Source organism: Natrix helvetica, assembly GCF_964273705.1.
Source record: "Natrix helvetica genome assembly, chromosome: 2".
Classification (NCBI taxonomy): Eukaryota; Metazoa; Chordata; class Lepidosauria; order Squamata; family Natricidae; genus Natrix; species Natrix helvetica.
This window is the reverse complement of record NC_138552.1, coordinates 160152081-160166407: the sequence shown is the minus strand read 5'-3', so window position 1 is coordinate 160166407 and position 14327 is coordinate 160152081.

Here is a 14327-nt window from a genome sequence, read left to right as displayed (position 1 = left end):
TATAATATATTAACTAATATATTAAAGCCTAAACATCAGGCTTTGCAGTTGTCTGAATGCCAGGTGGAAACTGCTTTGAAATGGGAGTACATGTTGGTCTCTCTCATGGGAGTAGACAACAGATGTTCCATGAACAGCCTCACGTATTCTAACTCACTTTTCCACCTCCATGTGCAGGTTACTGCACATCCCCAATCAATAGACTAGTTTTTTATTGGGAAAAAATACCTGCTAGCACCGGAAACATACCAAATGTCAGCTATTCAGTTAATACAGAGACCTTTCTGTATCAGAATAGGGGTCATTAAATGTTCCCAAATAATTATCAGATTATAATTTGGCAGGAAAATGAACAGTACTTCTTGCAGAAGGACCATCGAAACATTGCATTTTTCAGATTTTTCAAGCAACCCTGTTATCGAGCTGTAGATATGTGAAATGATTATGTACAAGTAAACTTAAAGATTTTGAATTAATAAAGCTCACGTAGCTCTATAAATAAAATTTCAGACTACGGTACAAGAAATTGAAATCTAGTCCTTCTATTTCACATACCATGCTCCTTTATCATAAATCAATATGGGGGAAGAAGATTGAGGATTTCCACTTGCTGTGTCTCAATTCAGAGAGAGAAACAATTTACTTTGTATAAAATAATGTAAAATTGTGTACCACACAGAATAAAATTTTATTGTTGCATGGTCTTCTTCATCAACATAGCTTAGTTAATCTCTGCTAGATAAATCAAACGTATAACAATTGGGTTTCTGAGAATTAAAAAACATTTACCCAAGGTGAAAGGAATTAAGGAAGAAAAGCATTAAGGCATGTGCATCACAAATGAGATTGACAAGAATGTCCCTTTCTTCTTCAGATTGTCTTCAACTGAATATTTTTGCAGAGATGCCTGACAGTTAAAATACAGTAATAACCACAAGCAGTAGGGTGTTTGTTTAACATTGCTGAAAAGTTGCTTGATGAACCCGAGTATTGGTGTTGGTGCTACTGCAGATTAATGGTCAAATGATAATTTGGTCACTTTGCAAGCAGAAGTGGTAATTATTGTGTTTTGAATGCACAGATGGATTAGACCGACACAATTGCTCATTAGACACTATGCAATGCCCTTAAATTGTTGCCAGTCAACAGCAATTAAATGTTGCACATGAACTTCTTTAACTAAACAGCAGACTTTCACAAAATACATCCTAAAACAGTTGCTCTTATCTATGGTGCCTTTCATACAAACTTTCAGCAGGATGTTCATATACATGATTATGGTAGTATTTCTCTTTATGCCAATTCCATGAAGGAAATCTCATTCCAATCTGTGATACCCTCATCATATTAATGTAGCATAAGTTCCTCTTACATGACTTAACATGTGTGAAGGATTTAGAATATGAGTGTCTATCAGTATCAGGACCGACAAGAAGGCTTTACAGATCTATTGATAAATGAGAAGCGATCTCTTTTGCTTCATTTCTTTAAAAAGTGATAAATTGGAATAAAAAATGGATTTATTAAATTAACACTAAAATATAATAGGCTGGTCTTTCTGGTAGTTCTTAATAGACTTTTGTTGATTAGATCTGAATGAAGAGTTTTTATTATTTGATGATTGATAAGGGATGAGATATAAGAAGGAGATACTTTTAATTGAAATATCAGAGAAAGTCTAAATTAAGTAACTGATTTTTAAAAAAAGATTTCTGGAGGGAAGAGGAGTCATTCTCTATATACTTTCATTTCTTACTTCTTATTTCTTTTTTTACCTCTTTGTAGTTCTCTTTTTCACTTTTTATACTTTTCTTAGTGTGTATTAAGTCTTTTTGTTTTTGAATCTGTAAACACTATTACAAAAGGAAGGGAGGGAGGAAGGATTAATTTCCATCTTTCCATCTCTTTCAGCTTGCTATTCCATACTTCATAGCTAATATTAGAAGAGGAGTAGGCAACTGACTACCTTTCAAATGTTTTGGCAAGACAAAAATTGTAGGATTTGTAATCTGAAATATACAGAGGGCATAAGTTGCCTGTTATGACAACAGAGATTTGACAAACTCAGCAAAAATGAAAGGCTCTGAGACTGTGCAGAATTTCATTATTTTTCAGCCAACTCACTGTGCCACCATAATTACAGGATTAAAACTGTGATTGCTGCTGCTCAGCTGTTATGGATGTTTCCATCGGAATCAGAAAAGCATCACTAGTAAAAAAAAAAAAAAGAAGCACTGTAGCAGGGCTATACATATTTCAAAATGATCCAGAAGAAAGTGCTTCAGGCCTCATGTGCATATAGCACCTCCCTGCTCTTTATTGAAGGAGCCCAAATTGTTAAAGATTTCCAGTTAGCCTAAAACAAAACACACACAAAAAGATGCTGTTTTAAGGAAACCACTCATTAAAGTTTATGCAACTTTTCAGGCTTGGCAGAAGTTAGAAATATGCAATTTGCCAATTTCTACTTTCCATAATCCATAAACTCCTCTTTTTTCTCCCCATTCAAGCCATCAATGCAGAACCCTTTCATGAGGTGCAAATTATTTGGATATGAGCAAGCAAATTAATTTGTCTCAGACAATTTAGTGAAAGCATGCATGAACAGGCAGGATTTCAGGTGTGCAACCTATCCACACCATTCAGTTTACACAAGGTGCATATGAATGTATTTTGCAAGAGGGCCTTAGTATCAAAATCAGGATTGGAAATATGATTTTTTTTAAAAAAAGAAATTACTATTTGGGCTGCCAACTCCTTCCAATGCACGTTTCTTGAAAAACACAAGGATGATCTGTTACTGTTTTATGAAATGGTGATATATATTCTCTTCAGCATTCAGCGTGATCTTGACATATGGTTGATATGAAGGAATTGGAATTATAGATTTATTTTTTCTTATTTAAAAAATAATAAAGCACTGTCTTTCAGATGTTAAAAGTTTCCTTTGTAACTTCTGTGGTAAGCTTTTCTTCCCCCACCTCTTTTCTACTAACAAAGTCTGCCAAAGATAAATTTTGCAGGAAGTTGGCAGTAAAATTCAGTTCCATTCTTTGGAAGCATCCACATGGCTATTTATACTAACTAGAGACTGCCAATTCTCATTAGAGCATGTACTGTAGTTCATTAGAACATGTAGTTCCTTCTGTTGTAGCTAGTAGGCCTACTTTAGAAATATTTTGCAGTTATCCTTATCAATGCACCAATTAACATTAACTTATTTAAGATTTCATTTGTCACTGTACACCACCGTATGTTCTAAACAATTTTACACCTGGACATATACAGCTATGTACATACACTATATTATCTATGTTTTATATAGTATTTGTCAAGTGCTGGGGAAATCAGAAAATTCAGGCAGTTCAAATGAGTATAAAGATTTACTGCACGCTTAAGCTCTCTACAAGAATCTGAATTACTAGCAGTCAAGGAAAATGAGTAGGAAATGAGAAGCCTTCAAGGTGGGCTGCACTTAGATCTCTTGTGAGTGCATAGGGACTCGTGACTTATGATATCTTTGACTCCTCCCTCAGGCTCAGCCTGATCATCTCCTACATCATTATCTATAAAATATGAAGCATTTTATAAATATAGTTTTATCATCTGATGTTTGGTATTGGAGAAGACTCATGCCAAGAAAACAAGAACATGCATCATTAAGCAAATCAACTGAGAATTCTCAATTTAAACACAAATGACCATGCTCAAATTATCACACTTTAGAAATATTATGCAAATACCTAGCTCTCTGTGTAATACTATGAAAAGGGGAAGGAAAGAAAAGAAGGGGATTACCCTTCTTGCAATAAAAGAAAAGAAGGGGATTACCCTTCTTGCAATCATGCAATAAAAAAATTCACCTGAAGTTCAATTTGCCCTCTATTTATCTCAAAATCCACATTGTATTCCATATGGTATACTTCCAGATAAAGAAATACAGAATTTTGAGTCCTAAATTTCTCTTGTGGGAACTATACCTGAACATTGGGTTGATTCAACAGAGTTTTCTTATGCTCTCAATATTTATAGATTCATAGGGCTGGAAGGAACATTGGAGGTATTCTAGTCTAATCCCTCTTATCCTCAGAAGGCAATGGTTCTTTATTACTCCAATTTTGACCTTATGAGATGATCAGATTATTAGAGGCTTGTATTATTTTTCATAAACACCTAAATGATATCCCATGTTCTTCTTTCAATTCTGTGTCAGCAATATAGCCATCAGAAATTTTATAACATTTTTGTACCTTGAATTTTCAAGGAGGAACAATGTTCCAAAACTAGAATTCTGCAATGATATAAGTAGGGGATTGCAGAGGTTCAAGTTAGAAAGAAATAATCATTATTTTTTGTTTGTTTTCAGGGATGGCCTATTTGCAAAACTTCATAAATGCCTAGAAACATTTTCAGTTATTTTATAGTATATAAGCAGTTTTTCTCATTTAAAAGTGCTTATATTAACCCCGCAGCCCATTTCAGTATTGTCAATTTTCCTTTACTTGTCAGTAGTTTTGGGGGAAAATATCTTTTTATTATTATTGATAGTTTGATCTAAGAAATTATTTAGTTCTGGGCATTCTAAAAATACACTATTGTTTCCTAGAACAATATCAAGTATTATTAAAACTATTCTAGCTATATACCATAATTTGAACAATGATTTTTTCATATATATATAGTTTTTACATTTAAAACAGTGCAGCACCGCAAAGTCGCACTTACCATACAATCACATTATCTACAAATAATCTCATCCAGTAACTGTTAGCCTACTTAATACATTATCTATCCTTCTATCCAATCACACTATTTACAGTTTGTTCCAGCCTTGTCACCTTGTCTTATACCAATAATAGAATCTGTTCCAGACTTCAAAATATTCCGATTCCCCTTTACTTTTTTTAGTTCAAGGGTGACCTATCTGTTTCTGCACAGGCCAACATTTTTCTAAGTATATCTAACTCTGGTGGGCAGGGGGAGATAAAAACTAGACTAGAATTGGCATCACAAGGGATACAATTAGAATGGTGGTCTTATTTACAGATACAATTAAGGTTTGCACAATATAGGAAAAAGGAAGGTATTGCCAAAGATTACACAATATTACATAAACCTCTGATAGAGACAGAAGACAGGTTGATCAAACTGCTGTATAGATTTTTGCTGGAATATAAGCTTGAGGAAGAACATGTCAAAGAAACTATGGTCACCTGGGTAAAAATATTTGGTTATAATGTGGATCTGGCTAAATGGGAAAAACTTTGGATACTTAATCGGAAATTAACAATGGCCATGGCTTATAAAGAAAATCTGTATAAGATGTTATACTGATGGCAACTTCTCCCAGCAGGGCTCTCCAGAATGTTTAAAAATTTGGCCCCAAATTGTTGGAAGTGGAAAAAAACACCAGACACTTTTTATCATATGTGGTGGACATGCAATGAGGCAAAAACATACTGGAAAATGATACAATCATAGTTGGAACAAATGGTGGGAGATCAAATTTTGTTCAAACCAGATTTTTTTCTTAGGCACAATACCAAAGCGGTATAAGAAAGATGTGTTTTATCTAATGATACATGTACTAACTGTGGCGCGTATAACTTATGTGCAGTATTGAACAATGATTTTTTTTCATGTTGGTTGCTTTGGATAATTATGCAGTGATCATATGATAAAATTAATGACTTAGAAACATTATTTCAAAATACAATGGATGCAGGGAGCTTAAAATTGTAGCACAATTTTATCTCACAAAGATGCTCTACTATTTCTGTTGGACTGAAGCCTGTCTCTCTGGCACAGTGTTGGCATCTCCCAAAATGTTCCTGAGTCTAAGAAACTGAAATCCCTTCTCACTTATGCAACCATCTTCTGCCCTTCTAATCCAGCATATGGAACAGATACAGTAGTAGTTCTAATGAGTTGAGCTATCTTGATGCTCAACTCATTCTTCTTCTATTCAGCCTAGTGCTATTTGGTTTCCAGGAGTGTCTCACTACATTTTTCAAGGTCACTAATGTCAATGAGATCCATGACTACTGTCTCCTTCCAGCACCATATAGCATCTTATCTAGATGATATATGATATATGCAGCCTTTGTGATTTACTTATTACAAAACCATCTCCAGTTTTCAATTGATTGAATTGCCCAGACCAAAACTACTTTATCACTCGCATCTTAGTATGAAAGGATGTGGTTTCATAATTCAGGACTATGTCCCTCATGTGGGAATATTTTCCTTATTCTCAAAATTATCTTCTTCTCTATATCTTTGTCTTTCCTTATGACAGGAGAACTGCCCCCTTGGAGTGGGATTACACTATTACGTCTCAGATAGTCTCATCTACACATCTAAGATGCTTATCTAAGCATCTTCAACTCAGCCAGCTTGTCGTCAAGAAAATAGATTTGTGCCCTGTGAATCTGGTGCTCATTAAACTAAGCATAAACCCGCAATTTATATCCCAAAAGCAAATAGTTATACATTTGTCATTTTAAGCCTGTGATGGCGAACCTATGGCATGTGTGCCCGAAGTGGTACATAGACCCATGTCGCCTGGCACACACAGTGTCACCCATTCCTCTTCTGGGTTCCTGGTGCGCATGCACGCGCGATGAACAGTTGGCCTATATGCGTGCGACAGTGCCAGAAATATGCGCGCCAGCCAGTTGATCATGACATGCACATGCACTCCAGTAACCAGAAGACTAACTGGCCATTATGCATGCCGGAAATTGGAAGTTCATTTTCCAGTGCGCACATGCCCTCTGGGCAGCTCCTCTTCCGGCTTGCATCCCAGACGAGTGTGTGCGCACACACGTGCTCCCTTTTCGGCACTCGGTGCCAAAAAGATTCACCATCACTGTTCTAAGGTGTAAACTGGAAACCACTCTGTTCCATGCGATCTCTTTCTATCTCCATTACCTGTCAATTTGGTTGTCTTCTTTAGGAATCCCCTGCCATTGGTGCACTCCTCCTCCCAATCTTCTCTCTCGCAGTATTCCAGTGCCTTCCAGTTCACTCCCTCCTATCTGCTTTTCCTCTGTTTAAAATACGCTGAACTGATGGCACAGGAATAAAACTTCATCCACTTGCTAATCCCTTGATCAGCTACAACTGTAGAGTCTTCCCCTGCTTCATTGAATCAAAGAGATGATTCAGTTTGTCTCATAAAACAATTGGACGATTGCAAAAACCACTTCAGACTGTTCTACGGGAAAAGGTTCCTCTCTATGGTTTCTCCCAGCATTGGCCACCAGTTCTTCAGCTTGTACTGCTTCAGGTTTGCCTACAATATATGCCTAAATTGCACAACTTCCTTTGGAGAACAAAACTTACAGGAAGGGATCTGGAAGCAGCAAATTACTTCATGAAACGGCTTCAGGGGGTGCTTGTACCAAACTTCATTGAAGTGGAACATTTCTTCAAAGCTTTGCAGTTCTAAAATCTACAGGGCATTCTGAATATAGCTCAGTTTTTCTACCCCCCAAGCTTCCCTACCACATATTCAGTATCAACTTTCCTATTTCATGTTTTTTCAATAAGAGGAGGCAAAGGGAAATTTCTTCAGACTTGCTTGGGGAGAGTTCCCTACCCCCACCCCTGCTGTAATTGGATTTCTTCAGTTCTTTGTGGCACCTGAACCATGTTTTTTTGGAAAGATTGAATAAAGGTAAAGGTTTCTCTCGCACATATGTGCAAGTTGTTCCTGACTCTAAGGGGCAGTGCTCATCTTCAAAGCCGAAGAGCCAGCACTGTCTGAAGATGTCTCCGTAGTCATGCGGACGGCATAACTAAACACCGAAGGTGCCCAGAATGCTGTTACTTTTTCACCAAAGATGGTTCCTATTTTTCTACTAGGCTAGGTTGGCAGAAGCTGAGACAAGTAATGGGAGCTCACTCCATTATGCGGCACTAGGGATTCAAACCGCCGAACTGCCAACCTTCTGATTGACAAGCTCAGCGTTTTAGCCACTGAGCCACCATGTCCCCAGAGATTGAATAGGACTAGCAATTGATTAATTGAAAGTTGGATGTTATCTGTAACCTGATTTGGATTTTTTTTAAAGGACTCAAAATATATGATCTTTCCTGTTTGATGCAATACTGTATATGGCACATAATCCCATGAGCATCTGGAGATATCTTTGTGGTGGCATGAAGCACAATAACTTTCTGCTCATTCTCAAACGTAAATGGGTTATAGGAGCAAGTCCAGAGGCTTTTCTTGGGAGTGAGCAAGATTTGGGTCAATCATGTAAAAGACCTTAAGAGTCTTTTACTCTGTAGAGAGGCAGCCTTTTCTACCACTGTCACCCAATTATTGTTCTTGCTCTTTGTTAATCAAAATAGTTTATGTTGTTGCATAATCTTAATTTATAGCTTAATTAAACTATCTCTTTAATTCATTTTGTGTCTCATTTCTGTTGTGTGGGAGCAACAGCTGGAAGGTTGGGATAAAATTGAACACATTTTCAGTATATTCTCCACAATGCACATGTGAATTAAATTAAGAGCTGGTAGAAAACTGGTCTTATGAAGCTATCTGCAGCACATTTTAATCTCACTGATAATGGCAGCCTTTTTAAAATACCTCCTGATTTATTTATCAGAAGAAATAATAGCAAAACTATGGTATCCAGAATAACAGCCTAACCACAATGAGTCAGAGATAACTCCTAAACAGAAGAATTCTAGTTATATTTGTCATTTAAGTAGGTAGTCCTTCGGGTTCAAAGATGACACAATGTTGTGCAGTTCATGGGTGAACACTGCAGTGGCTCTACAGCAGGGGTGTCCAAACTTGGCAACTTTAAGACTTGTGGACTTCAACTCCCAGAATTCTGGGAGTTAAAGTCCACAAGTCTTAAAGTTGCCAAGTTTGGACATCCCTGCTCTACAGTCTCAGTCTGGAAGTGCAGTGTCTAGAACAATGAGGACACTGGAAGACTATTGGTATAATAACAACATATAATTTACTTGTTTATTTGTTGTGGTAATTTCGGTCTTCTAATCAGGCAATCATCTTCCGGCCTTTACAAATATTGTTCCAGTTGTCAACTCCATTAACGATCATTTCTATTGCTTCTTTCCTTAGTTTTCTGACTAGGAATGGAATGGAGTATACTGAATAGGATATTCCATACTCCAAATTTTCTTGAAAACCAGATAATAATGAAAATGGTTATTTCAGTTTAAATTATATATTATTCTTGTTTTTTCTCTAAAGGACCATGCAAAATTCTTTTCTGACTAAAACAATGCAACAATTACAAATCTAACAAATGGATTCTGATATAGAAAAATTAAGGAAGTTTTTTTTAAAAAAAACCCATAAAACTGGAATTATGAGGGTTATGAATGGGTGATGGTCATAAATAAATATGTATTTCTACAAACTCATAAGATGGTTTCTGAATATATTCTTCAGCTTCCATCTGAAATAAATAATAAGGACGAATGCGGAGAACCATTATCCATAGAAAGAACTGGGTGCAATCAAAGCCTACAGCTTATCTTTTAAATAGATGTTTCAAAAGTGTTTGTTCCAGATATGGTAATAGAGGATAAGGTGCTTGAAGAAAACAATTTTCCAAATCCTACACATGCTTTCCCCCTCAATTCATTCTGCAACAGCTGAAAATTGGCCATATTGGCATTTCACTTCTTTCTTAACGTATGTTATTTCCACTCATTTCAGATATTGGATTTTTTGATATTAAAATATAAGGAAAGGTAGAAAAACTATAGATATCCAGAGAAGCCCCCCATTTTGATCTAAATCAAACTGTAGTGTTCTCTTTGTTTGGAGCTTGCATGCAACATATGACATACATACAGAAAGGGTAGAGAAATTGAAAGAACCCATTGAAAGAAGAACAAATAAATGTTCTTTAGAATAGTCAAATAATCCAGCCCTGGATGTTACCATCCACACAAAATAAAACAGTTTTCAAAGACATTTCGTGACTTTTAAAATGTATGTATTAAATTCAACAAATATATGTATCTCCTAAAATCACATATAGATGACTTATGTGTTGGATTATCTCTGAGGTCTCTCTGCATAGTTTGCATCTCACATCCTGTCTTATGTGTTAGAGCCCCCCCCTCCCCTAATTCTACGGATCTGGTGCTTAGTGCCTGTTTTTGTGCTGCTAGATCAGTGACTCAGTGTTGTCTTTTAATCCACCCCTTTCCAGCCATTAGTAGAACCTATGTATGTTCATGTACTATGCATGTTTGTATGTACATTTATACAGAGGTGGGTGTCACATAATGGTTTGCACAGAACTGAAAATGTGAGCCCGCACATGTTCCGCGCATGAGCGCAGCATCCAACACACGGCGATTATAGAGGACGGGATAGGGCCAGGGTGGGTGGGCAGGCCCAGCTGCTGGTCAGAACTCTTGGTTTGCCTGAACCGGTCCAAACCGGCAGCAGCCTACCTCTGCATTTATACATATATGAAGGCATACACAGAAAAAAAGAGATTTCATTAGCAAGATGGAGGCAGGTGGGAAGATGACTTTCCAAAGCATCAAGCAGAGTAAAATAGGGTTGGTTAGATGACCATTTCCTTTTCCTTTAAGTAAGAAGTTGCATACACATTAATCACTGTATCTTTTCAGTGTCAAATCCTATAGCCAAACCATTTATGAATCAGGCCCAAATGACCTCAGCAGGACTGACCTCTGACTACACCTGCATGGAGTTGCACTGTTAGTAATCTCTCTTCCCACCTATCTCCATCCTGCTAATGAAATCCAACTCTTAAACCATTCTTTACGTTTTTCAGATAATATATTCAATGTTCACATTCAGCTTTTTTTTATATATATAGCAACACACATTTTATGGGCTCACTACATTCCAAGGGACCAGTAAGTAAACTTGCAGCAAAGATTTCATTGTCCTTACTTTTCAACCCTGAAACTAGCAGTTTATATATATTCTGATGCAACACTTGATATGCTTTTATTAATTCATACAAATGAAGTCTCTTTCTCAAACCCCACCCCCCAAGATACTAAAATTAACACTGCCTTACGAAGCACAATCATTGTGCTTGGCTAATTGTATTCTGGCTTCTATCCTGATTCTTTTTTTAATAGTAAGATCAGAGCCACATTCAGAGCTGGAAATCTGCCTTCCAATATTACCATCAACTGTGGCAGTTTTGCTGCTGAAACCTCCCCCACCCCCCAACAGCAGTACTATTGTAAATGCTGTTCGCTTCTTCAGAGGGGGGAAACAGGCTGAAGAAAAATAAAAGCAAAACTCCAATCTCAAGAGCTTCTTACACCCTATAGCATATGCTTTTTTAGGCTTAAATAGAGAGATATTGTTATATAGATTAGTTTAGGAACTTGTATATACTGTATTTTTGGATTATAAGACGCACCAAGGTTTTGAAGAGGCAAATTTTTTAAAAAAAGTTTTTGCACTCTGTAGACCTCCCAAAAATAGCCTGTTTTTCGCAAAAACAGGCCCTTTTTTTAAAAGAGGGTGTGAATAGCCTTTAGGAGGCTTATAGAGAGCTCCTGGGGGCTGGGGGGGGAATTGAGCAAAAAATGGCCCATTTTTCACTCATTGCTGCCTTCCCCAGCCCCCAGGAACACTCTATTTATTTATTTATTTATTTATTTATTTGGATTTCTAAACCGCCCCTCTCCCAAAAAGGGACTCGGGGCGGTGTACAGTCAGATAAAATGCAGATAAAATACAATAATATAAAACAATTAAATACTAAACATTTAGATGGAGGAGATAAGACTGTACAAGAAATAAATATACTATGGAAACCCTAAAAAACATCCCCAATTAAAATACCCAAACCCAATTAAAATATATCCCCGGGAGGCAAAACTAAGAGAGTGCCAGGCCAGCTGATTGAAACAGGTGAGTCTTTAATTTTTGACGGAAGGAGCAGAGGTCGGTGGTGGTTCTGATGTCGGGGGGGAGGTCATTCCAGAGGGTTGGGCCCATCTACTCCTAGGTGTCGCCCGCTGGCATTGCCTAGCGGACGGCACCAGGAGGAGTCCCTCCCTGTGTGAGCGGATTGGTCGTAGGGACGTGTGTGGTAGGATGCGATCCTGCAGATAACTAGGTCTGAAAGCCTCTTAAAGGCTCTGTGCAGCCATTTTTGTGAAGGGGGCGGGGTTTGGGTTGGCAAAAAATGCTGTATTCAATGTATAAGATGCCCCCAAATTTTCAGCCTCTTTTTTGAGGGGAAAAAAGGTACGTCTTATACTCCAAAAAATATGTTAGATTAGTTCAGATCAGTTAAATGATGCTGATGATAGATAGATAGATTGATAGATAGATAGATAGATAGATAGATAGATAGATAGATAGATAGATAGATAGATAGATAGATGATGGATGATGGATGGATGGAAGGAAGAAAGGAAGGAAGGAAGGAAAGAAAGAAAGAAAGAAAGAAAGAAAGAAAGAAAGAAAGAAAGAAGAAGGAAAGAAAGAAAAAGAAAGAAAGAAATAATTCTTTATTGGCCAAGTGTGATTGGACACACAAGGAATTTGTCTTTGGTGCATATGCTCTCAGTGAACATAAAAAGACAAGATACATTCATCAACAACCATAAGGTACAACACTTAATGATAGTCATAGGATACAAATAAGCAATCAGGAAACAGTCAACATCAATATACAAGTAAATCATAAGGATACAAGCAACCAAGTTACAGGCCTCCAGTCATAAGTGGGAGGAGATGGGGTGATAGGAACAATGAGAAGACTAATAGTAATGCAGCCTTAGTGAATAGTTTGACAGTGGTGAGGGAATTATTTGTTTAGCAGAGTGGGATTCGGGAAATAACTGTTCTTGTGTCTAGTTGTCTTGGTGTGCAGTGCTCTATAGCGTTATTTTGAGGGTAGGAGTTGAAACAATTTATGTCCAGGATGCGAGGGGTCTGTAAATATGTTCACGGCCCTCTTTTTGACTTGTGCAGTGTACAGGTCCTCAATGGATGACAGTTTGGCAGTAATTGTTTTTTCTGCAGTTCTGATTATCCTCTGAAGTCATGTCCATCCATCAGCTAAATTTTAATTGCAAGGTCACTTAGTGAGATAAAAAAAATACCTTGATTGTAGTTATCAATACAGACAGATATGAGGAAGACCCCACAGTTGCTCCTGTTGAGACTCTCAATGCTCCTGTGGTGCCAGCTGCAAATCAAAGGCAGCTAGAAGTAAAAGGCCACAACTACAACAATCTGGCTGCCAGTTACCTCTAGAGGTGGTTAGATTTTATTTCTTTCCAATGATTAAGAATAGGTGTGGGGGGGGGAGGTTGTATGGAGAAGGTTGATAATAGAACATCTGCAAGCCAGCAGCCTGACATAAAGGCCAAACATTTCCAGAGAACAGTAGGAAAAAAGCAGAATGTTTTGCAAACCTCAGATGCCCCAATCTAAACAGGGAAAAGAGACTTGAAAGTTAGAGTTACTCAATTGTCCATGAAGTGAGATTTCAGAGTAAATTTGAAGGTAGGAGGCCCCAGATGGTCCTTGATTACACCTGAAGCTGTACTTGCATTACAGCCAATATAAATACATCTTCTTTTCATATCATCTCTTTGTACCCATGTAGACATTCCCATTCTCTCTCCATTTGCATTCAGGCAACTCCCTGAATTAATAATATTTTCTCCCAACTTCACTCAACTGGCATATTTTGAGGGTGAAAGATGGAAACAAAGAAATGCAGGGAATTTGGCCAGAGCTCTTTAAAAGTAAACTGGAATTGATTTATGTGTATGCATATAATGCTCTCCCCCACAACTTACTACACGATATTGATAAATTTTCCCTATGGATGTTTAACCTAATTGTTGTTTCACTGTTAAGAGTACTTAGGAATCTATGCACATTCACATACACAGCACAGACTTGAGGGTTAATAGTAATCTCCACTAATGAAAGAAATGATTTAGAGGGTGGAAAAATGAATATTAGAAACAGTGTGCATTTAGAGAATGCTCTTTCTTGTAAATTGAGCAAGATCATATTAGTATGTGAGTTAGATCCCTTCTATTTCACACTTGGAAAGAAATGAGATATTGCAGGCTCACACTTTCTGTAATAGAATTCTTGTAGTAGGTTTCATGTATGTGCTTTGCAGGCGGAAGATAGAGCTTTACTTTAGGAATTAGAGGGCATTAACAATATGTAAAATTCACAGTTAAAGATTTCTAAGAAGAAAGCATTTTTCTGCCTCATCTAAAGTCACAAAAGGTCTTTGAGAGAGCGATGCATCTGATGACCTGATTAAATGTACTCTATTTTTAAATGAGCA